The sequence below is a fragment of the Antedon mediterranea genome, chromosome 3 (assembly GCF_964355755.1).
Source record: "Antedon mediterranea chromosome 3, ecAntMedi1.1, whole genome shotgun sequence".
Classification (NCBI taxonomy): domain Eukaryota; kingdom Metazoa; phylum Echinodermata; class Crinoidea; order Comatulida; family Antedonidae; genus Antedon; species Antedon mediterranea.
The window spans coordinates 15041139-15066260 of record NC_092672.1 but is presented as its reverse complement, the minus strand read 5'-3'; the positions used below and the strand labels follow the sequence as shown (position 1 = coordinate 15066260).

General features: G+C 34.3%; 2 long non-coding RNA genes across 4 annotated transcripts in view; one reads left to right on the top strand and one right to left on the bottom strand.

The window, feature by feature from the left end:
- LOC140043656 (uncharacterized) overlaps positions 1 to 25122 on the bottom strand; it is a 245969-nt gene that overhangs the window by 163978 nt on the left and 56869 nt on the right. For all 3 annotated transcript variants that reach the window (XR_011844331.1, XR_011844330.1, XR_011844332.1), the window contains exon 2: positions 5039 to 5096. This is a non-coding gene — a long non-coding RNA (uncharacterized lncRNA). The remainder of the gene's footprint in view (positions 1 to 5038; positions 5097 to 25122) is intronic.
- LOC140043651 (uncharacterized) lies at positions 5995 to 6783 on the top strand. The gene is made up of 2 exons (XR_011844328.1): positions 5995 to 6034; positions 6445 to 6783. It is a non-coding gene; the product is annotated as an uncharacterized lncRNA (long non-coding RNA).

The window sequence follows — 25122 nt, the reverse complement described above, 5'->3', positions numbered from 1 at the left end:
TAGTAGTATATAGCATTGCTAAACAGTACAGTAGAAATAAATATTATGTATTTTTAAATATGTATACTCTGAATAAACTGGGGGGAAGCTTAACTTATTTGTGTTGTGTGTAAATGGTATATTTTTAATAAAACATGAACAATATTTTGTTACTGAGTGGATAAAGAACATACAAAACTGAGTTTGTTTAAAGATGTATTGTCCCCCAAAAACATGAAAAATGAAGATTAATTAAATCAGACTTCAAATATTTATTTTGTAGTTTTAATAAAGTTAATCACTTCTATAGAAAAAAAACGAAAACAAATCATGTTTTTACTTATAAAATGACAAAATAAATGGTTAAATTCAACCAAAAATCCACCGTCTGGCAGCCAATTTACCATTTTTTTCTTTAAATTACATTTTTTTCAGGCAAATACATTTCTTTTCGATCCAATTTTTGGTCAAAGTGGATAACTATGTTACATTAAAATGGAATATTTAAAAAAAAATGTTTTAAGAATTATTTTTTCAGAGGTCAATACATCTTTAAATTTAACTTTAAAAATTTGGACTCATTTTGACAAGTTTCTCTTTGGGATGTAATTCTCATAATCTTAATTTCAGTTGACTACATGAATCACCATGTTTATTTATTCGTTCCTGTAAACGACATGTATTATAGTCCTGCGGTACGTACATTTGAAATCGCCAGTTGTTTTTACACTGAAATTATTATGTATTTGAGAACCATCTGTGTTGATGACCTAGATGGTACGATCGCTTCACTCGCGTACCATATTAGTACAAATGAAATTGTTATTATCAACTAATAATTAAAAAAAGTTTAAGATAAAAAATATGAAGCTGTTGGGACTATAAATATATTGAGCAAAACGTTAAATTGTATTATTTTGAAATAAATGCTAAATAAGGCAGTAAAACCATAATTTCCAAAACTCATTTTCTTTTATCCACTATAAATTGTACAACAGTGCTGCTTAAACCACACTACAGAAAAGAAAATATGATCAAAATTTGCATAAAGAAGCAATCATTCTGTTATTTCAAAGTTTTGAACGTCTGTAATTACTACGGAAATTTGGCCCAATATACGTATGTAGGGTAATTAAGATAAATAAGGTACTACGGGAATACCTAAATGACGGGGAATCCACAGCAAAATGCAATAATTATGGACAAATCTACCCATATGACAGGGTTTTCCACGAACACAGTATGTAGTGGTGTTTCGTACTTTCTCATGACGCAAGCAATCCAAACCGTCAGAAATCCATTCTGAGCATGTTCAGAAACATATCTACAAAAAAAAATATGACCGTCGGTAAATTGTGCGCGATATTTTGACTGCTGGTTAATTTTATGTTGCAGTCTGTCAATTTATATATAGACTCCAATCTATATATTATGATAAAATGGGATCTAAATTTTAATTTGGTGGCAGAAAAAACATTTAGTATGAAATTAAGGGTGTTGCCGGGCAACTCTCCTGCGTCTGCCCCTGTAACCTAACCTTTTATACCTTGCTTTGTTTGTTCGTTTGATAGCACGATAGCGCCTACAATTTTCAAGATATATTATACAAAATTTTCTAGTGTAGCAAACTAAAATCGGTTTTAAATAAAATTTCTTTTAGAACCAAAAAATAATATAAGCGAAATTACAGTACGTTTCAAAATCTATCAGGTTTCATTCTCAACTGGCGTTTCATCGTCTAACGTTGTTAATCCCATGACGACGATGAGTGGGTATAGCGCCACCAATAGGTCCAAACGGACGTGCCCCCTTCTCCTTCTTCAATAGTTGATCATATATGTGTGACAATTCGTGGGCTCCTTCATCTCTGTTCATGATTTTTCCATGCTTTCTGATGTTGATCGACTCTTTTATTTTCCTTTTTTGAGTGTTGCATTCTTTCTCAAGGATGGCAGTGTTCCAATCAATGAGGTGATTGTGTTGTAGTGCATGATCTGTTTTTGCAGATTTATGTATGATTGATGATGTAGACGATCTTTGAGCCCTGGTTAAAATCCCAGTAGAGAATGAAACCTGATAGGTTTCGAAACGTACTGTAAGTTCGCTTATATTATTTTTTGGTTTTTCTAATAGAAATTTTATTTAATACCTATTCCACAACCAGATGAAATTCGAATTTTATTAATAACTTCACAAACAACAAAAATGTTTTTTCAGACCTGCTAGTGTTAAAAGATAAGAAAGACAAAGGCCGGCAAGCAGTCTTAAAGTAACAAGTGTCGTATGTTAATGCTTGAGTAATGTAATTTTCTGCAAGAATAATTAGTTTTTGGCTTATATAATCCAAACCTACAGCTTTTTTTTATCTAACCCTATTGAAATATTGTATATTTTATTCTCACAGTTATGTTATGAAGAATTTAATGGCCTACTTGTTACCTGTGTTCATTTACATAATTTCCCGTACGTCTGTTGTTACAATCATGTGCTAGATTTTCTCCAATTAAAACAAAAAATTCATTAAAACTATTTACAATTGAGAATTGGTCAGATACTTTGTAGTTTCAATTTCTAAAGAATTAGGAAATTTCATTTTCTTTTTCCTCTACCAAAGATATCATTGATCGTTTCCCAAGTTTTATTCATGTTACCACTAAACATCTTTAAATTAGTGCTCAGAATAAAAATGTTGTTTAGCTTCTCTTAATGTATTAGTAAAGACATTTATACTTAATTAAAATTTCTGGATTATAATTGCTCTTTATCACTTTTTTCAATATAATTCTGTTTGTGTTTTATTGATTTTGTTATTGTAGAATTAACCCATGGTTTATTTGATTTACCGTAGTTAATTTTTTTGTTAGTAGTAAAGTGGGGCATTATTACATCTAAAAATAAATCAATAAATATGAAGAATATGCATTATTCACTTCATGATTACTATATATATCAGACAAATCAAATCACTGAATATTAAAATGTTTAACATTTCTAAATTTAATTTTATTTGTTTGTTGAAAAACATTAATAATATCTTCAAACATGCAAAATATAGCCAAGTCGTCAGATCTATCTCTATGGATCCTATATATTTGGAATTAACATTTGTGTAATATATGGTCTATTATGGTTTGGATCCACTTGTTATACCTGTAGATACAGTAATAAACCGGGTTAAGTTGAAACTTGATAAGGTGCTGACTAGTCTATTAGCATCAGTCGCATAAATATGATTCAAATTAATGTTAGTATTTTGCGCTTTTTGACATTTTTTTTTGCGTATTTGTCTTTGTTCATAATTATTTACTAATCTTACCCAATAACGGATAACATTGAGTACACATTCGATTGATAAAGAGAATCATCCACATTCTCCTCTAATTGCAACATTTGGAGCAGATTTTCCGACCGCTAAAAACTATCTACAAACATTATTTTGATATCGTCAATTTTTAAAAAAATGTTCCCCTTATTTTACTACCATACAGTATAAATACAAATAATAACATCCAAATATTCACTGGTAAACATCAATATTTCCAATAGTATTTTTGAGTGAGAAAAGTGCTTTATTAGCCTGTGTATTATTTTTGTTCTCTTGCCTTTTCCCAATTTCCTGAACAATCGAAAGTGACTCCAAGATATTTTAGAGATTTTACTATTGGATTTTGATTTCTTTACCTAGATAGTTCAAAGTTTTCCATTTTTAAAAAATAATATTATTTTACTTTTGTCAATGTTAATTGTCAATCCCCATCTATTACAATAATATGCTAACTTGTTCAAAAGATCCTGTAATGCATATACTGTATCACTAATTAGTACAAGATCATTTACATGTGATTAATATTTATGTTTTCAATTCTTATCCTATTATGACTTTCAGCAGAATGTAATATATATATCAGTTATTATCATTAATAAATCTATCCTAGTATCCACTTCGGTTTTAGTATTTTATTAAAATTAACTTGAAAAGTGAAAATAAGAAATCTTATCAATGGCGTAGATACTCTTGACTTGAGTTTACAGTTCTGGCAATGCATAGCTAGCGAAATCGAATCCTTTGTTCTTGGCTGTTTATTTTGTAAAATGGAATAGTCCATACAGGTGAGAGTATGTAACTTCAGGCCATGCATAGTTAGCAAAATAACATCTTTTGTTGTTGGCTGTTTATTTCGTAGAATGGAATATTCCATACAAGTCAGACCAATGTAGCTTTTGGCTGCCGGCCATGCATTGTTAACAATAGTGTCTTTTGTTATTGGCTGTTTTTAAAATGGAATAGTCCTTGCAGGTGAAATTATGTAATTTCAGTTGATTACGTAAAACATAATTTACATACCATTGCCATGACAATGGATTAATTGACAGGATTTACTACAGTAAAAAGATGGAATGCGCTTGGAACAAACATTTTTGTTGTAACAAAAGTTAAAGACCCATTCCCTATAATTTGTGATGTTTTGTGAAAATAATGCATATATTACTTTAAAATATTAAACTAGATCATTACTTGTCTTAAATGTACGTTTTATGGTAAATTATGATAAAAAGAGAGAAACAATGCACTACCAAAGTAGCTCGCGGTGAATGTCTTCTCGTTGGCCGACTTTAGGCGTAGCATAGGCTTAGTTTTGTAGGCCTACCTGGTAAACATTGGTAACGTACGAACATCGTACGCGAGCTATAGGTCTAGCCTGACGTTGTATAGTTGCTGCATTAATTACCTTTCTGTTTTTGCCAGACTCTGTTGATACCAATTGGAGGAAACCCAGCATTTTCGCTGAAAAGTTAGGAGTCTTCCATTTGTTTTGGCCTCACAATCGATCGAAAAGTGGGTGAATTACAGAAGAAAAACAAAAATATTAATCAGCTCGCAATGCATGTTGGGATTTATAGCGGGCCACTAAATATATTAGAATCGCCTCATTTTTAACCATTTAAAGACAACAAAAATTTATCTCAATAGGACCATATAGTATTTATTTTTACTTTAGAATAAAAGTACAGTCTGCGTATCTGAACAGCTTGCAATGAATGGGCCTAGGTTTCTTACCTGGTGCAGTGATGCGGCTGGGTGTCCATTCTGACAAGCTACAACATATTCAAACTTACTGTAAAGATGAAATTAAGTGACCAACGTTATTCAAATATTTTGACATGGTGACATCATCAAAATTAAAATGTTTGTAAAATTTACGAAAAATAATTGATTGAGCAAGCTTAGAAAAAATGTAACATAAAGAAAGGAATTTAGAAGATTATTATCTATATATAAATTTAAGAATTATGAGAATTTTTGGCACATAGAAGCAAGATGCGTGCTCTTTTAAACGCGATGAAGTTTTACAAAAGAGATGAAAATCCGACTTTTAAAATTCAACTGGCCATATGATGACGTCACGACATCCGATAAACAGAAGTTTTACATGAATTACAATTCAACAGCTTCTGAAAAAGTTGTAAACATCAACATTTCATTTCATTCTGAGTAGTTAATAACAGATTCAAATATATGTGTACCGCCAAACCAAAACCAGGCGTTTGTCGGCAGCAAGGGATTTCTGTAAAATGCTTCTGAATGTGTAAAACCTATATCTTGACCATTTTTAGTTTTTTAAATAATCTTACAGAAAATTTACCGTAGATTCCAAAAATCTATGTATTTTAAAGAAATTATAAGTATAAATCAATGAAAATAACATTTTAATGAGACCCCCTTTTTCGTCTTTGGTGAAAAAATCAAGTTATATTCTGTAATTTGTGTCTATTTCTAACCAACTTTTACCTCTTTGATTATGAGAAGACCCCTTAATGTGTGGTATTTTTAGAAAGCTCGTGAAAAAATCTTTCCAAAGATAAAGGTTGTAGGTCATGTAAAATAATAGTATAGCCAATCAAACACATTCTTTAATAACCTTTTGGTATAAGCAAACCAGTCTTGTTGCTACGGAATCCTGAAACAGGCAATTTGATTGGCTAACAGAGTGGCTCAAGTCATTGAAGCGTTAAATTTGCCTTTAACAGCTATTCAAAGTACACTGAGGAAGCGGTAAGGTTTTAACAAAACATTCTTACTGTAAAAAACATTCAATATTAATTTATACTTGCTATTTATGCATCCTAGATAATAATAAAACAACATAGAATAGTTTAATGATTTATATAATATGAAAAGTAGAAATATTGGCTTCGCTAGCGAATCATAAACAACAAGAGGTTAGAAAGTACGAAATGACTTTCTAGCGCGACACACTCAGTTTGGTGAACACAGAAACACTTTTGATCAAAATATTAGGCCTAGCCTAGGCATAAGATAAGAGATGAACTGTATGCCAGCTTAGTACTTCAAGTTAGCCTAGTAAAACCACCTAGCATACCTTGGTCTAGGCCTAGCCCCAAAAAAAAAGATTTTTAAATGTGTTTAAAAAAGTTTAATTTATTTTTTCATTCTGTTTTCAGATCTTGATTGGTAATACTGTAATGTATACCAATAGTTTTGACAGTGGTGGTGATGCTGTTGCTACTTTCTCTTCTCAAACAACTCCAATAATGGTGATACGGTGCTTAATATAACTTTACAAAAATGACTTTGATTCTGATGATACATGACACATGTATTCTATTATGCAACGTAACCCTGAATAAAACCGTGAAATAATTGTATCGAAAAATATGTATGTATTTAAAAGACCCGGCACAAAAGATGATAATACTGTTGTAACACGCAGCCTGAAATGACCAAAATGTTATAATTTAAAGTGTACCAATTGTAAATAAATTTAAACACATCAAACACAATCAACTGTCTGTGTATCATTAATTTTGGTTCATTTCTATGTGTTGTATTTTTATTGTCACTTTATTAATAGTACTTATTTATAGTTATTACAAGCCTCACACATAACATAAGTTTAGTAAAAAAAAGTTTACTAACGTATGTTGTTATTTGAAGTCTCATTTGACAATGTTAATGTTACTGGATTTCTTTGAAAATTTCAATGATTATAGAAAAATGTATTAGTTACATTTGTGCTAAATTTCAAAGTCATAGGTATACTAGAAGATAGCGTTGTCAAGGTGAACATGTGTCGCTGTCTGCCAGCACATTTAAACTTCCTGTTTGAACTATTGTTGATCTTTGAATGCATTTTTCACTGCTAAATAAAAATGAATTCTTACTTGTATTTCTTTACTTATTGTATCATAACTCTAAAAATACTTGACCAAATTGAATAATTTTTTCAGTATTTTAAAGCAAATTATGTGCTCTGTACAAATATCTTTAAAACTCAAAATTTCACATTTACGACAAATGCCTGGTTTTGATTTGGCTGTACACATATTGTATGATTGTATAGTTGAAATTTAGGTCACCCACATTATTCAAATTTATTTATTGAAACATGTTTCATGGTTATTTTGCAATGAAAATTAATAAAAGTAATGAAATTCAACAGGTATGAAGAACCAAAATCAATTGCAAAAATAGTCTTTCTATGCTGTATACACATGCGTAAATGTGCACGCTACACCAACAAGAAAATTTTGAAATATTCAAAATTACCTGAAACGAAATAAATTTTCCCACATTAGAAATTTTAAACACACGTGTACGCATAATTTTGTGTGCACACACCATTTTTACTCCATAGAAATTTGACCCTTGATATGAATTTTCTTAAAGGACAACTTGACCGAGGACCATATTTTAACAACGTATTAAGGATGTACATATGATTTCAGAACAATAGCGAGATTAAGGAAATCGCCGCCGCGCTCGGCGTACAGTCGTCGCCGGCAATTGCTGTGACGTGAATGGTGCATTGAAAATCTACTTAATGAGTTTTCACTGTTGTTAACATACAAGAGATAGGTACCGTCACTTCAATTGCTAATTTGACCTGTATTAGTCTTAAATTTGCCAAAATGTTTAGTCTGGTATTTTGAAGAAACACTTCAATATCCAGATAGGCAAAAGAAATGAGAACAAAATTGAACATTTATATTTTTGATGATTTATTTACAAAGTATCTTATCTCCAATATTCTTCGCAAACATTTGAATGAAAAGTTTCTTGTTGTCCTCTTTTGTTATTTTCCGTGTCTCACAGCCATAAAGTAACACTGATATAACAAGTGAACTAAAAAGTCTTAGTTCGGATGTCAAGGAATAGATGTTGGAGCTCCATATCTTTTTCAGTTTCATAAATGCCCCCATTGGTTTGTGAAGCCTGTTATTCATATCTTCTCCCCTTCCTCCTTGACAGTAGCACCTAAGTAAGTATATTTGTTCACCTCATTGAGTTGTTTCCCATCTATTGTTATCATGGTGTTCGATCGACTGTTTATCCTCAACACTGTTTTCTTTGTGTTTATCCTTAAACCAGACATTGCTGCATATTTATGTAATTTGGTCATTTTGGTTTGCATTTGATGTACAGTTGATGACAAACAAGCTATGTCATTGGAAAAGTCTAGATCCTCTAAAAAACTTGCTGGTAAGTTTCCATCTTATTCCCGTGTTGTTTCCTTCTGTTACGTGCTTCATGATCCAATCCACAACCATTAGAAAAATAAACCTGACATTACATCTCCTTGCTTAACTTCAGTTTTGACTTTAAACCATCCCAACTCCTCCCCATCATCCAACACTTCACACTCGCTATCTTCATACAAGATCTTTATCATTCTGATTAATTTTTGCAGTATGCCATAATTAGAAAAATGATTTTCCAAAGGCTGTCTCTGTGCACGGAATCAAACGCTTTTTCAAAGTCCACAAACGTGATGTATAAGGTTGACTGCCACACTACCACTTGCTCAATAATATTTCTCAATACAAAAATCTGGTCTACCATACTCCTTCCTTTTCTAAATCCAGCCTGCTCATCCCTCAACTTGATATCAACTCCTTTCCTTATCCTGTCAATAAGCACCCTTCCAAATACCTTGCTTAGGACTGATGTCAGCGTAATTTCTATCCAATTTCCACATTCTGTTAGATCACCTTTCTTTGCTAACTTTACAATAAGCCCCTGTTTCTATGTTTTTGGCACTTCCTCTTGATCCCATATTGTAGTGAAAATATCAGCAAGCCAGTCTGTTGTTGTGTCTATGTCTGTCTTCAACAATTCCGCTGTTATTTCATCCTTTCCTCCTGACTTCAGACTGTGTGAAGGTCTAAATCGACACCTGAACACAGTAGTTATTTAACAACCCTTCACATATTGAAAAACATGAAGTGAGCCCTCAAGAGTTCCATTTTCTAGATTTCTAACCTATCTGGCACTTTATGCACTCTCTGAAGATAGCTTACACTACAATATTCTCACATACCGGATTCTTTTCAACTAAATATCTGCTCTCTGAGTGACATTTCTTACATCTGTAGATGGTACATCAATAGAAATACAGTATTACTATTTGTATATTTACATCTGGTATATCTCTTGTTTTCTAAAACTTAAAGACATTAGACCTGCAATCGTTGACGTTTTATACAAATAATGCATACCTATATACTATTTTTAAAACATTAAACCAGGTCATTAGGGAGGTTTCACAACGCTACGAATACGATAACGAAAACGGACACGTCACGCACACGTATTCGTTTTCGTAAGCCAGTAAAAATCTGTTTCGCATGGCAACGAAATATTGAGGGTGCCGTAAAAAATATGACTGCCGTAAATTTGAGCGAAGCGCAGATACGTGTTGCTTGGTGCTTGGCTGCCTAGGCCTAGCGTAACATAAAAGCGAGTGAGGACTTTAAAAACTGCTATTTATCAAAATTGTCCTGGCATTTTAGTAAATTACTTTAGTAAATTACTTTCAATAAAAGTATAATTATATTATAATCATGAATCATTACTGATTCAAATGCAAAATGTGCAAAATGTGCAAAATAGATCAAAAACTATACTCGTTTTGTAGTTAAAAATATGACTGATGATATTCGTCAACACGAAAACGCTTTACGAATATGAAATGGGGATCAGCTCAAAAGTTTCACAAATGTGTGACGTATACGTTTTCGTTATCATATTCGTAGCGTTGCGAAACCTCCCTATTCTTCATCTTAAAAGTTGGGGGTGGGTTACTATTTTCAGGTGCCTAATTTAAGATAAGTAATAGTAGCCCACTACTCTAATAGTAACCACCCTTCTAATAGTAACCCATCCTAAAAAACAATTAAATCAAAGAATAATAACCCAGGGTTACAATATGAAGATTTACAGTAAATGCTAACCCTCTAATTCAGCATAGTCAATGTGTATTCTTTGCCACACTCAACTTGGCCAATTCCATGTTTGTCAATGTGCTAACAGAGGTCTGTTTGCACCGCAAGACATGCTTTATAACACTCATACTCTAGTAGCTAGATCAACTTTTGTATGTGTAGTATATGCACGCGCACATTGTGTACCCCGCTTGATGCGCGTACTGCGCATATGCTCTTGCTTTAGGTTATCCTACGAACGATCCATACTTGTTGTTTATTACTAATACTAATTTTTTCATTAAACCTATTGTTATATTATACTCTTCTCTACGGGTGTTATGTCACGAACCTACGGTACGACGATACACGACACTGGCGACGAGGATACAGGACACATTTACATAGAGAAACGGAAGTATAATAATATTATAGAACTAGGCCTAGGCTAGCAGTTTTTGATTTTACAGCAACGGCAACCGTAACCAAGGAACCGCACAGGCTAATAACGATTCCGAGCGCCCTGAACGTACAGAGCGAAGCGCGGTAATGGCAGCGGCTAATACCAGAATTCTATTCGAGGAATTTAACATCCGGGATGGAGACATAGATACGTATGTGGACAGGCTGGAACAATATTTTGTGGCATTAGATATCAATGACGGAGGTAAGAAAAGAGAGATATTATTGAGTAGTTTAGGAGAGGCTGGATACACAACGATACGAGATTTGTGTTTTCCTGATAAACCAAGTACAAAATTGTACGATATGGTCACAACCAAGCTCAAAGAGCATTACAAACCTACTCGAATAACGATCTCTGAACGATTTATATTCAGAAATGTAAAACAGACACCGTGACAGACTATTTCTCAATTTGTATCACATCTAAAGAAAAAGGCGAGGCATTGTGGTTTTGAAGGAGAGGCATTGGAAAACACACCGCGTGATCAGTTCGTATGTGGACTAATAAGTCAGAGCATCCAAAAGAAATTATTGACAAAGAACCATACGTTCAAGTAAGCAACAGACATAGTCATAGCCTCGGAGGCAGCAACAGCGAATATGAAAAGTATGTCGCACGATGTTGACAAGCCAATCAACCACGTTACGTCTAACAGCAGGAAGTCTACAAAAACTTATCAAGCGTCAAAACTAACACGAACGCAGAAATGTGACCGCTGTGGTATGAACAATCATACAAGAGATACGTGTAAATACAAAAACGCTACGTGCTTTAAATGCAATAAGCAGGGACACCTAAAATCAGAATGCAGGCAGTCGAGTAAATCAACAAAACAACATAAACCTAAATCCATCAAGCAAGTAGAAGCACCGGATTACGACGAAGGTAATGACGATTTTGTAGATACAATGTTTTGCGTAGGCATTAAGCAGGACATTTCGGTACCACCAATAATGGTACAGATGCGAGTTGATGATATAGATATTGATTTTGAAGTAGATACGGGCGCAGCAGTATCGATAATTAGCTTTGACAATTACGAAAGCAAGCCATCTACCATTAAAGTCAGTAAAACGTACACTTCACGCATACACAGGTACTTATCACGCCGCAAGCAACGAAGCAGCAGAACGAATGGTTCAATCTGTCAAAAGATCGTTAGCGGCAAGCCGAGCGAATGGGAAGGATTTCCAACAATGTTTGGGCAGATTTCTTTTATCGTATCGCACAACAAAACACGCAACTACGGGACAGCGAAGTTATTCATGGGCCGTGAGTTGAGAACGTGAGTATCACTTTTACATCCCAGTACAGAAAACAAGGTACTACAAGCAGAGTGATCAGAAGCTTCATCACGACAAAACGAAAGATCTACGAGAATTTTACCCAGGTGAAATGGTATTAGTGAAAGATTTCCGACAAGAGGGAAAGTGGTGGCCAGGTACCGTGATAGAACGTACCGCTCCAAAATCATACGTAATTAGTGTTGAGGATGGCCGAGTGTGGAAAATACACATTGACCAGTTGAAAGCGACAGACGCGGACGCTTACGCGAGTAAAACCCCTGCTTCACATAGCGAGTTGGAACACAAGATTAAACAGACAGTACCAATAACGATTGCGAGCGAAACGCAATATATATAGAGTCAGGGTCAAGGGTTATATAAACAAATATAAATAGCTACTTGTATCTCGGCAACCACTGGTCGCAGCAAGTCAATGTTGGTCTCAAAATGTTCAGAAGGCATGCATTCATATTCAGTCTATTGGGGCATTTTAGTCAAAAATGATCAGAAATGCCCTTTCTGACCTTTTACCCACATACCAGGGCATCTTTATATCTCTGGTCGTAGAAAATTAAATTTGGTATCAAATTGTACAAAATATACATATTTACATTTATTCTAATAGAAAATTTGGTTAAAAGATGACCAGAAATACTATTAGTTACTAATTTTATTGTTTCTCTACACAACTTATCCTTGGACACAGTAATGTTATGCAATAACTGATGCTTTAAATTGTTTCATTATAGGATTTAAAACAAATCCTTTACTGTTTGTAATTGTATTTTTGCTTATAATAATGCTAGAAAGTATTGTTATTAACCCCCGAGGACGATCAAGCCCAACAGAATTCTTTTCAAAATGCTAAAAGGTTATTTAGGGGAGCATTTATTTTTTTTTTTTTTTGTGCAATATGGTAACATGTATAATCAAATAAATACTACCTACAGCAGATATAAAAAAAATACAGCACAATTTATATCAAAAAGTGATAAAAAATGCTTGGTAAATTGTAGATTATGGTAGTCATTGAAATGTGTTGTGATACTATTAATAGTCACGTGCAACGCAACTCTACAGCTCAATATGTCGGTCGGTTGGTCGTAAACACTAACTCAAATTTGAGAACGCGACTGCAGTCATATTGGCGTTGTTGTGTATATGCATGTGGCGGGTGTTTAAACCGAAGGGAGGGCCGAGCGTTTATTAGAGGAAGGCCTATATTCAAAGCGGGTTATTTGAATAAATACTCTAATTTTAATAATGATATATAATTTGTTTCTCACTGATAAATGATGCATTTTCCTCTTTATGCTTTTGTAACAAAATTTTTTTGTTTTTGTCTTTTAGAATAAAAGTGACACTGTCACAGGCTCCATTTAACGAATCCTCTCCAGGTGCCAGTATAATGATATAAAACAACGTAATTATCGTGTCCCTGTCATTAATCATATAAATTCTCGAGTACGATGATATTGACTGTGTAATTTTCGTGTGGCAATAAATAAACAAAAGTCATCTGTGGGTCTTGAACTCGCGATGAAATTGTCACTCCATCACAAGACAACGCTTCATGCGCTGCGCCACGGAACTTGCTTGAAGAAATTAATCAACTAAACTATTTAAGCTATGCATACATAGCGCCTTCATTTGTTATTAGTCCTCCCTAGATGTGATGAAAGACCGTTTGTGATTGGTTAATACTCACAGTAGTAACCGGTACGCGCGCGACGCACTGAACATCCGGTGATTCGGCTCGAAAGAAGAAGACGAACTGATGATGATAATATTATTATTATTATTAATGTAGGCTTATTGGTGGAAACTCTTCTGTTATTGTTTACATGACCTAGGCTATAATGAATATTTTATTGCCAAGGAATCATTAATTAGTAATTATCTGTATATTATTCTTCGCAAGGTAAGATGTCTAGGCAGGCTTGTTTACAAACAATACAAAAAGGAGGCCTAGCCTAGCTACCCGACCCAGCAGATGTTGGCTATGTAATATAACAGATATTGCCTTTTATATCGGTAAAATATAAGATTTGACATCCATCGGGAATGATATGATGTTCGAGGGGAATTATATATTTCCTCGAACATAATATCATTCCCTCGAGGATGTCAAATCTTATATTTAACCTCAAGCAGGCAATATCTGTATAATAGTACACTGGGAACAGACATGTATCTATATATAAATTTACGGAAGGGCAAAATTCGGTAAATCGCGCGTTACTTCTGGAATGTTTACTCGATGGTATATAAAGTTGGTTCTTACTTTCGGTACGGATTTTAACCACCTGATATAACCCTGTTCAATTAAATTGAGATAGATAATTAGTTATTGACAATTAAAACGAATTTAGGTTCAACAATTTGCCCCAAATAGGGGTGTTTTTCGATCGTGGTATACACTGTCTAATGGATGTCGATCTTAAAAAATACCCACACACAATAATGCGAGGATGCTTCGCATTTTCCTATTTCCTACGATAATTGTTTTTAATGGCTGAAAACCGGTTGAACAGCTCGAGTACAGCATCATCATGTTGAAGACAGGCCAATTTTCTTTAAAAAATACTATTTTGATAGATTTAATATACGTTTACACAAGTGTATTTATTTTCGATGAATGGAACATTCCAAATTATTTAGCTTAACCATGGAGGTAAATTTATGGGCCCTTAGAGAATAAACATAAATAGTATTGCAATGCTATACAGTACAATAATGTAAATATGTAAATATTCCTTATTGTGAGTGTTGGTAGCCGCTACTGTTAGATTATAAACACATAATATACAAATAAACTTTATTACTGACAGTTGCTTCTCAACGTTTGTAACTTTGTATTAATTAATAATTACAACAAATATAAACGTCTTAGTGGTGTATCGTTACATGTACTATTTGAATCGACTATGACAGTGACAGTTTTAACAAAGTATTAAATCGCAAATGTATTACTGTATTTAGTGGTATATTATTTATAGGCCTATAAAACATGGAAACAATATTTTGTTACTGATTGGATAAGGAATATATTAAAAATTGTTCCTCTTTGTACCTATCCTCTTTCCCATCCCCCCACCCTAATGTTACATACAAAACACAAATTGGGTTTGTTAAAATGAGTCCAAATCCAAAATGTTGACACATTTTGTGACAAGTTTCTCTTTCGGAAGTAATTTCCAGGGTGCTAATTTTGGTTGACTACATAAATCATTGTGTCTAGGCCTATTCGTTTCTGTAAACAACAATGTATTAGTATACGGTAGTCATTTGAAATTGGCATGTTTTTTTACGCTGAAATTACTGTGTATTCAAGAACCATCTATTTCTCTCGCGTACCATCTAGTATGTATAATTTGTCTGTGACATTCAATCAACCCGAATGAAGGAGGTTTAATCCAGTTATATTACGATATTAATTGTGTTGTAATTTTTTATATCTAGGCTCTAGGGTGTATTTATTTGATTATGCATGTTACCATATTACACCAAATAAATAATAAATGCCTCCACCAAATAAACACTCCTCCCCCTAAACACCCTTCTGAACAATAAATGCCCGGGGCGTTTATTCGGGCATTTATTCAGATAAATATAGTAAGTTACTTCTAGCATTCTGAAAATAACAGTTGAGTTTGACATTTCTATCAATGTTTGATCATCCTCAACAATATTTTCTAGCATTTATTATAAGCAAAAGTATAATTACAAACAGTAAAGGATTTGTAGTAATTCCTATATATAATGAAACCATTTAAAGCATCAGTTATTGCATAACATTTGTATAAGAATAAGTTGTGTACGGTGTCTAGAAAACTCAGATCTAGAAAACTCAAATATCTGAGTTTTCTAGATCTAGAAAACTCAGATCATCATATGATTGGTTGGTAGTTCAATTGGATCATTCCATTATTAATCAGAAGGTAGGTCATTTGAAATACTAGAGTATTATTAAAACTGATTAGGCCTACTGTGTACGTTTTCTTACTAATATTGTAACATGTGCTGATGTAGAAGCGGCTTAAATCATAACAAAAATACAGTGCATGTTACCATTAAAATGTAGGCTTAAAAATTGGGTATGTACGAGTTGGTGTGGGTACGAGTTGGTTGAGGTACGAGTTAGCCAAGTTGGGAATAGGTACAAGTTATTTTAGGTACGAGTTGACCACTTTTAGACTAGTACCCGGACCAGAGCTACTATTCGCGATACATCGGGATAGCGCCCACACATAGAGCCTTGAATTGAGTTTGCTAGGCTAGGCCTAAATGCTAAGCCTACATTTTAAACGGTGTATACTGTATTTCTTTATGAATTTAACATAGGCCGCTACTACAAGTTACAATAATTATTATTATTAGTAAGAAAACGTATAATACTGTAGTATTTCAAACAAGCTACCCTCTGATAATAATGGAACGATCCATTTGATTCACGAAGTGGGATTGTCACACCAAAATCAGTCCGGGCCAAAATCGGTCCGGCGGACCAGTTTTGGCTGCCAAAATCAGTCCGGGGGACCATTTATGGCTGCCAAAACCTGTCCGGCCGGACCAATTTTGGCCACCAAAACTGGTCCGGCCTGGATAAAATCGGTCCGGGCAGTAGGACTGTTTTTGGCCGCCAAATATGGTCCGGTCTTACAAATATTTGGTGCGCAAAATGAGTCATAATGTATATATCATTAAAAAAAGGCCATGATTAGTCATTATATTGAAAACTACGGGGTTTTATTTGTTATTTTAATATTATAAATTAAGCCTGTTTTTTTATTATCATTATTAGTAGTAACTCATCAATAATTAGTACTAATTGTTAGGCTTTTTGTATACAATATGTATCTCTGCCTGTTTTTAATCCATTTTGTTCTTTTTTAACATCTTCGTTTCCCCATGATGTTAAAAACAATTTAATTTATTAATTATTTATGGTTAATCAATCAATATATCAATTCAATACAATTATTATAAAACAATATCCAATATTGATTAGGCTGAGGAATGAAAAAGGCCTCAATCATAAATAAAATCTAGCTGGCAATATCAGCGTCTCATACCCGTTCATGTGAGTGTGTGGCAGGCCGAAATATGAGTGAACAGCTAAGTCATGTTTTTAGATAAATTACATTTATTTATAGTATTTATCCGACAAGATAACATACTAATATATATCATGGGATATTTTTCTAGCCATAAACAATTTAAAACAGCATCATAGGCCTAGTATTAAGTAATTCAATTAAAATCGACAGAAGAAAAGCCCGGATCGATTTTGGCAGTGGCGGACTGCTTTTGGCCACAATTTTAGAGCCAAAACTGGTCCGGCCGGACCAATTTTGGCCCCGGACCATATTTATCGTGACAGGATATCATATATTTCAGTGTACAAGTCGCACCTGTGTATAAGACATAACGGAGACTGAAATATTAGTATTTTTTATGTAATCGATGTATAAGACGTACGCACTTATATCTAGGCAGAAATTTAAACATTTTACCATCAAAACAATGGCATTTCAGGCCCGTATCCAGGGGGGGGGGTGCGTTGGGTGCAGACGCACCCCCCTCCCCCAAGTCCCAAAAGGTCCCCTATTTCCTCGGTTGGTATTTTTTCTTGTCTTGTTTAACTAAAGACAATATCTTTATATATATATACAAAATTTACATCATCAATGGTATACAAACAAAAATATATTAATATAAAATGAAAAAATACCGGTAATTAAATTACGGAATCTGAACTGACTACAAACTCGATGTAAAACATGCGCAGTCGATCATGCGACGACAAGCAATAGCTTAGCGCTTCATGTACGCGGTACGCGGTAAAGTGTTCGCTGGAAATACAGACACTATCGAATACGGCGCCTAAACATGGGAAGGAAGATCAACTCAGACAGCGTCGTACGACGCTGTCTGAGTTGGCCTTTAAACATCAAGAAAGCGTTAAGTTCTGGTGTCCATCGTTCAAAGCTCAAGCCACAACAAAGAGTCTTAAATCAGTCTTTAGAACGTCAAATAACGCAAATTTTGCCAGGGCCTTCGGCCTCTGGACCCTCACCGGGGGCCCTTGGCGGCCCCCTGGCCCCCAGCCATTGTTGCTCGCTTCGCTCGCACCCCACCATTACAAATGCTGCATACGGGCCTGTATTTTAATAATAAAACAATGAAATTTGAGAAATATTTATTGAATCAAATGATATAATTTTGTTTGATTGCCTTTATATTATTATTACATCCTAATCCGTCTCTACTTCAACTGAAAGTTCAATGAAAAGGGAAATCCCCATATTTTTTCAGTTACGATGCACTGTGTGGTAGGGCTAGCCTATGTCTATTTTAAAGTAACTTTAATTCCATATTATTTAAATATATACCTTCTTATTGTGTGTATGATCATTATATAAAATCAATCCAAATGATGTTCAGTTTTTTGGGCTGATAATGAACCAGGAATATCACATACGGTATATGAAAATGATCTTGCATGCTTTACACATCGGAAGATTGGAGAGGAGAACACTATCCATGTGCTCCTTGCCTGGCCGCGATTTTTTTTTTCGTACATAAGTTGGGGACCCCTCATGAAACCTCACAAAATAAACATGAATAATTCATCAGTTAAATTTGTTGTTCCGTGTGCACCCAAGCGTATAGCAACAAGAAGTGATTACACCGTAACTGCGATACGATTCTTTCAGTAGGCCTAGGATTCTAGGTCAATTCACGTGATTGCCTTCGCGCACTCGTCTTCACACACACGTCCACTATGCAAAATGTGTCGAGGCTAATCGACAGCTAGGCAAGACATTAAACTAAGTAGTAATTGGACATAGCCCAAAGAAAGCTTAGACCCACGTCAAGAATAAAGAATGTGTATAATTTGTGTACTGTAATTTTTTAATTCTGCTATTTTATTATCAAACAATATGCATGTACTCAAAGGAACTTTAAAAATGCGCGTATATGAACACATGAGATGGGAAGATTAGACCCACGAGAATAAAAAATGTATTTTTGTGTAATGTTTATTGTTTAATTTTGCTGACTTATTTTACTTGGACTGTGTCATACCTAACTAACACACACGTCACACACACCAACACAGCTACTACTAGAATAGACATATGGGTTTAGAGCATGGAGTAAAGAATTACTCCATGGTTTAGAGACTAATAATTAGGCCTAATAGTATCAATAGAAACGTAATTCTTTAGTAATAAATTATATTAAAAACACCATAAACTAAAGGCTGATTATTTCGACAATCCACAAAAAACGCCGCTATTCTATTATGAAATCGCACGCGGCAACCACAGCGGAGATAGGCCTAAAATCGTACCGCACTGTGTAAACTGTAATCACTTCTTGTTGCTATACGCTTGGGTGCACACGGAACAAGAAAATTTAACTGATGAATTATTCATGTTTATTTTGTGACGTTTCATGAGGGGGTCCCCAACTTATGTACGAAAAAAGAAATCGCTGCCTGGCCAGCACTGTTGGCCATATACATTATGAGATTAGGGGAAGCTACTTAACACAATAAAAACACACTCTTTTAGATATCGCACTTGACATACAAACTATTGCCTACATGATTATAAAATTATGTTATTGTTGACATAGAGATGTAATAAAATAAACCACCGTGATCAAGGGAAATAGTTATTGTGTAATTAAAATGTGACACCTGTCACGAACTCCTCTCACGTATGTTTCCGAGCGGTTGAAAATACTTTAGGAACTCCCTTGTGACATAAAAAGTATACACACAAAATCCACAAAGTTGTAAAATAACTCAAAAACAAAGCTTTAATTTCAATCAACTTCAACTTTTAACAATCCAGTAAGCACTTTAAACAACAGCTTCACAATGACTTTACAATATAACATCCAACCTCTAATCCAACCTCTAATCCAACAACCTTCTTCAAAATAAATGCTTCAATCAAAATCCTTCTCCCACTTACAATTGTCATACTTCCCCTTATATACAATATGTTCATAACCTTCTAGATCATTCCTTATACTTCTCATTATTACATGATTACAGTTTCTATTAATAGCACTTCTGGAATGTTCTTGATTGTTCTTATTAATTATACATGGTTTCTTAAATCAAAACATCTAATTCTAGAATGTTCATGTAAATACTATGTTACTCTATATGTTAGGGAATGGTAATTTATTACACACCACCGTAATTAATGGACTCTTCCATAAATGTGTTGTGCTGTGATGCTGCATGCTAGAATCCGCGAGTTAAGAGTACTATATGCCTGGTTAGAATATCTCATGCAATTACTGTAAATATTAATTAATACAGTCAAGGAAGACAATTTACCTTAATTAAAAATTCAATAAACTTTTTACCACAATGTGGTGATCAACTTTGATTATACAGGAGTAACTACTAGGCCTACATTGCAGAGTAGTACACTATTCTTAATAGGCTAGGTAGGCTAGGCCTCCTACTAGCTAGTTATTGAGGCTACTGTACAACCGGTTAACTAGCTTTTTAAGGGTGCGTGAGGAAGTTACCTGTGTATAAGACGCACCCAAAATTTATAGGTCAAATTTGCGTGTCAAAAGTGCGTCTTATACACCGAAATATACGGTATTTGAATAATTGTCATCTTAAAAAGTATAACTGATGCCTAAAAACAGAGTTTACGTTAAAATAAATCCATTATGATAAGGTAAGAAAAAAAAGGAATCAATAAAATAATTACATTATTACCATCAAGTCTTTTGATAGTTTTAATAGTTTATCTTTTAAATTATTCGTTCATTTCTTCTGAGTCTTATCATTACTCCATCCATGGTCTTATGTAAATTATGCATAAATTCATTTGTTAATAAATGCTTTAATTCATAACAAAATAATCTCCAAATTATTTTTGATTCCTGATTTTGTTTCTTTTCTTTTCACGATTTATAAATGCAAAAAGTAAATATTGAAGTAAGTTCATTTACTGTTTTTGTTTCCGATCCTTTAACATTTTACGCCATGTTATATCAATCTTTTCTACAAAACAGTTCAAGATCAAAAACTTAAATACAATCCATATGGGTTTAATCTTATTACATGAAAATAACAAATGTTTTTCATTTTCAATTTCACTATAACATCTTTCACATGTCATTTATAGAAAGATTCCACTTTGAATATTGTTATCTTAACCATGGCCACCATGGTAGCTTCTAGCCAGACTCTTGACTCAGCAGATACCCAGATATTGATCGTGAAGTTCTTTCAACAACCTTGTGTGTTTCAAGAATTATAACCTGAAAACCCCACAAGTATGCATCCTTTATATACAGATTTATTTCTACGTAAAAATAGGGTTGTATACCATACCAACCATTTACAATATAATACACCTTGGCTAACAATGGATCCTTAAAGGGTTGCTTTACGAATGTCATGCTGTTATTGGAAACTCATCTACATAATGAAAAATAATTTATATATAACTTTTCATCCTACAGTAGTCTGTTTTACAGGCCCGTAGACAAGATTTTAACAGGGGGGTTCTTTTCTTCTTAAAAGGGGCACTTCGTGATTGCCTTTTTAGCAAATATTAATATTAATCAAGAATTAGACAAACACCACTGTTTTTCGCATCCCCCAACCCCCAAAAGAACATTTTGAAAAATAGAGCGCATACTAAGATGCTTAGAAATTGGTCTTATATGGCCAACATTGAAAACATCAGCCTATGTTTGGTAGAAAATAGGCCTGATTTGCAAGTTTCACTTTTGACTTTTTTAAATCATCAAATACATGTCTTGTTACTTGGCGTTTCCGGTGATATTTTTCAGCAGAACATATGGCTTCAGTCCTATGACCATTATGAAAATATCACTGCTCGTTCAGCTGTGATAGTGTTGCCATGAAAAATTGTTATAACCTTTCCAGGTACTGTAATATTAAAATTGTTCATCTTCTTTTCTGTACTCACTGATTTTGCCTATCTCCAGTGGGTTAATAAACACATGGAGACACAATGGCCAACACACCTTTATTTAACAACAGAGGGCTCTCTCTATTAACGCAACTAAATAATGTTTACTACTAGGTCAAACGTCAAATTTCATTTTTTTTTAAGTTGCAAATTTCCGATAGGAGTTGCTATACAAAATTGCATGCTTCTAACCCTTTTTCACATTGCTGCTTCAGCCAGCTATGTCCCAAGAGGTCTACTCATTCAGAAGCTAATCAAGCAGCAGTTATAGTTCTAGAGGTTTATTAGTACGTACATGGACAACAATAAACAACAAAAATCGTTTGTATATACCTAACCTACTAAAACAGGAATAGTGTATCATTATAAATATTACACTAATTATTATTATATCAAAATTGATTAAATTATGCCTCTAGGTTAGGGCTCTAGGTTAGGGCTCTAGGTTAGGGCTCTAGGTTAGGGCTCTAGGTTAGGCCTCTAGGTTAGGCCTCTAGGTTAGGCCTCTAGGTTAGGCCTCTAGGTTAGGCCTCTAGGTTAGGGCTAAGCATATTAACTATTTGTCGGACGTTAGTCTTTTTTACAAAAACTCTAGAATTCTCTTGAAATTTTTTTCTTTGCGGCATGTTATTTGATCGGCATATCAGTAACCTTTTATTCACCGCCAGATCGAACTTCTGAGAGAAGTCTGTCCATTGCTGATGAAACCATGTGTTATTGAGACCGAATCACCACAAGGCCGAATCCTCTCAGGGCAGAATCGTCCCCCTACTTGCTAACAGTAAAGAGGGAGTTTCCATCTCTCAGGTCTACCGGATCGAGGCGCGGGGTTGTGATAAAATATTATTTTCCCTCTGCTATGTTTGAGAGACATGTTAAATTAATTGGAAAGTGAACACGCTCGAAATGCCAATCAAGCATGCTGTCATTTGATGTGTGTCGCTATATCAATTATTGTTTATCGAAAGTTGTCAACTATCGATTCATTCAGATTTTAAAATATGGCGCATATGGATGAAAACTATAACCACAGACAACTTGTAAACAGTTTTTCTTTTGTAAAAGTAAAAATTTGACACGATATGTCTACTTGAATGAAAAAAGCAATTGTTACATTCGAAACAGGAACAAAGTATAAGTGATGCTGCAAGTGAGGTGTGGCTGTAGATGTGCTTCTGAGGAAGTGTCGGTAAGATGTGTCTTCAAAAAAGTGTCTGTTAAGGTGTGTGTGCTCTAAGAAGTGTCTGTGAGGTGTGTTCGGGCTATTCTCAAACTTGGCCTCTGTTGATTAGCATATTTTATTACATCTTCTGTGAGTTTAATGATTGGTCCTAAGTCTGTCCAGGCATGTTTGGGTGGGAGTGATTGATTTTATCTGGGGGTTACAATGATGGATTGGCCCTGTCGAATCTCTGCTTAAAACTGTCAATATCTAAAATGTGCTCTCATTGTACAATAGATGTTTCCAATAGCCTGCTGGTCATTCACCTATAGATGATAAGTTAAAGTTCCTGTTCTAAGAAATAGATGATATACCAGAACTGTCCCCAGACCACAAAGCAATCCATCATTGCTTTGCTCACTCCTTAAGATAGATAACATTCTTCTATGTGAATCACTCTTCCATATTTATTCCTACTGTGTAGATGTGTACTTTGTATAGTTTATTACAATAAAGTTATTATAGTTCTAGATAGAACATTTTGTATCTGCGTCAAATACTGTTATCGATATGGCTCACAATCCTACAACCTTAACAAATCTATATCATTACATTACACTAAGTGACCGATTTTCACACAACAGACCTGTTTGGAAATGGTATGGATATTATCATCAGTTTACTAGTCTAGTGTACTAGGCTAGGCCTAGGTGCAAAACGATTCTGGACCAACTTCAGGCCGGGTTGACAAGGCCTGGTGTCTTTACTATGTGGATTTTGGCGAAATTTTGACGTAAAATTTATGATTTATAAAATTTAATACATTTTTAGATAGTAACAACTTGTTTATCAATGCCGTGTAAGTAACATTTACTTTGTTTGTTGATCTCACCGGGCGATATTTTCATATTGTATGTCTTGCACAAAACGCAAATATCTCAACTTTTTTGCGCGAAACTACGAAACACTAAAAAAGTGGGTTACTTTTATTTTACTATTACAATTTACATATTTACATTTTATTTGAAAATCGTTCTTGGTACCATTGTAAAGCTAAAATATCTTAGGATTATTTTAGTCTAAATTAAATAGCAATCAGATCACATACATAGTTTCAATCAGCTTTAATAAAAACGTCGAAATTGGCTAAAAATGCTGGCGGTGGCAGTTTCTAACTAGAAAAACCTCTGGCAGCGGAGATATGGGGCTTCAAATAGCAAATGGCTGCCATTTTGAATTTATGCTAATTGACCCACTTCCCTATGTCGGAATTTGGTAAACTTTGGATACGATGTTCATTTGAACAATATTTACCAGACAAAAAACTGTTTCAATTCTTCCAGGTTCACCCTATTTTTGACTGATCTTTACAGGACTATATGCATTAAACCAGGTCATTCCTCGTACATTTTATGTTGATAAAAAAAGAAAAACAATGCACTACCTAAGTAGCTCTTGTCGAATGTCCTCTTGTGGATGGTAGGCCTAATATTCACTAGTTTTATAGACCTAGCTGTAAACAGCGGTAACAACAAATCTGCTGCATTTCCTTTTTTTAACCGAACAACATAGTACAGTCCAGGGGTGGCGCCAGGATCTTCCCGACGCGGGGGCTACATTCCCCGACGAGGGGGCTATGCGAGCGAAGCTAGCATTACTAGGCTGGGGGCCAGAGGGCCGCCAAGGGCCCCCGGTGGGTGTCCAGGGGGCGAAGCCCCCCGGAAGCAACGCGTTCTAGCGTCATTTGAGGTCATTTTAATCAGATTTAGGGTAGCCATTTTTTCCATTTTTTATAATGCATAAATAAAATACTGTGTGCAAAAAAACGATGCGCGATGACTGTTTCAATCCATATTTTTCAATTTAAAAAATAAAAGTTCAAAGAAAATTTAGAAAAATAGAGTTGGAGGTCCCGGAAATTGGACTTATTATACTTCAAAACATGAAACAAAATATATAAGTCCCTATCATGATTGTGACTGAGCTAAGAAATGTTTTAAAAATAGAGATGTTAGG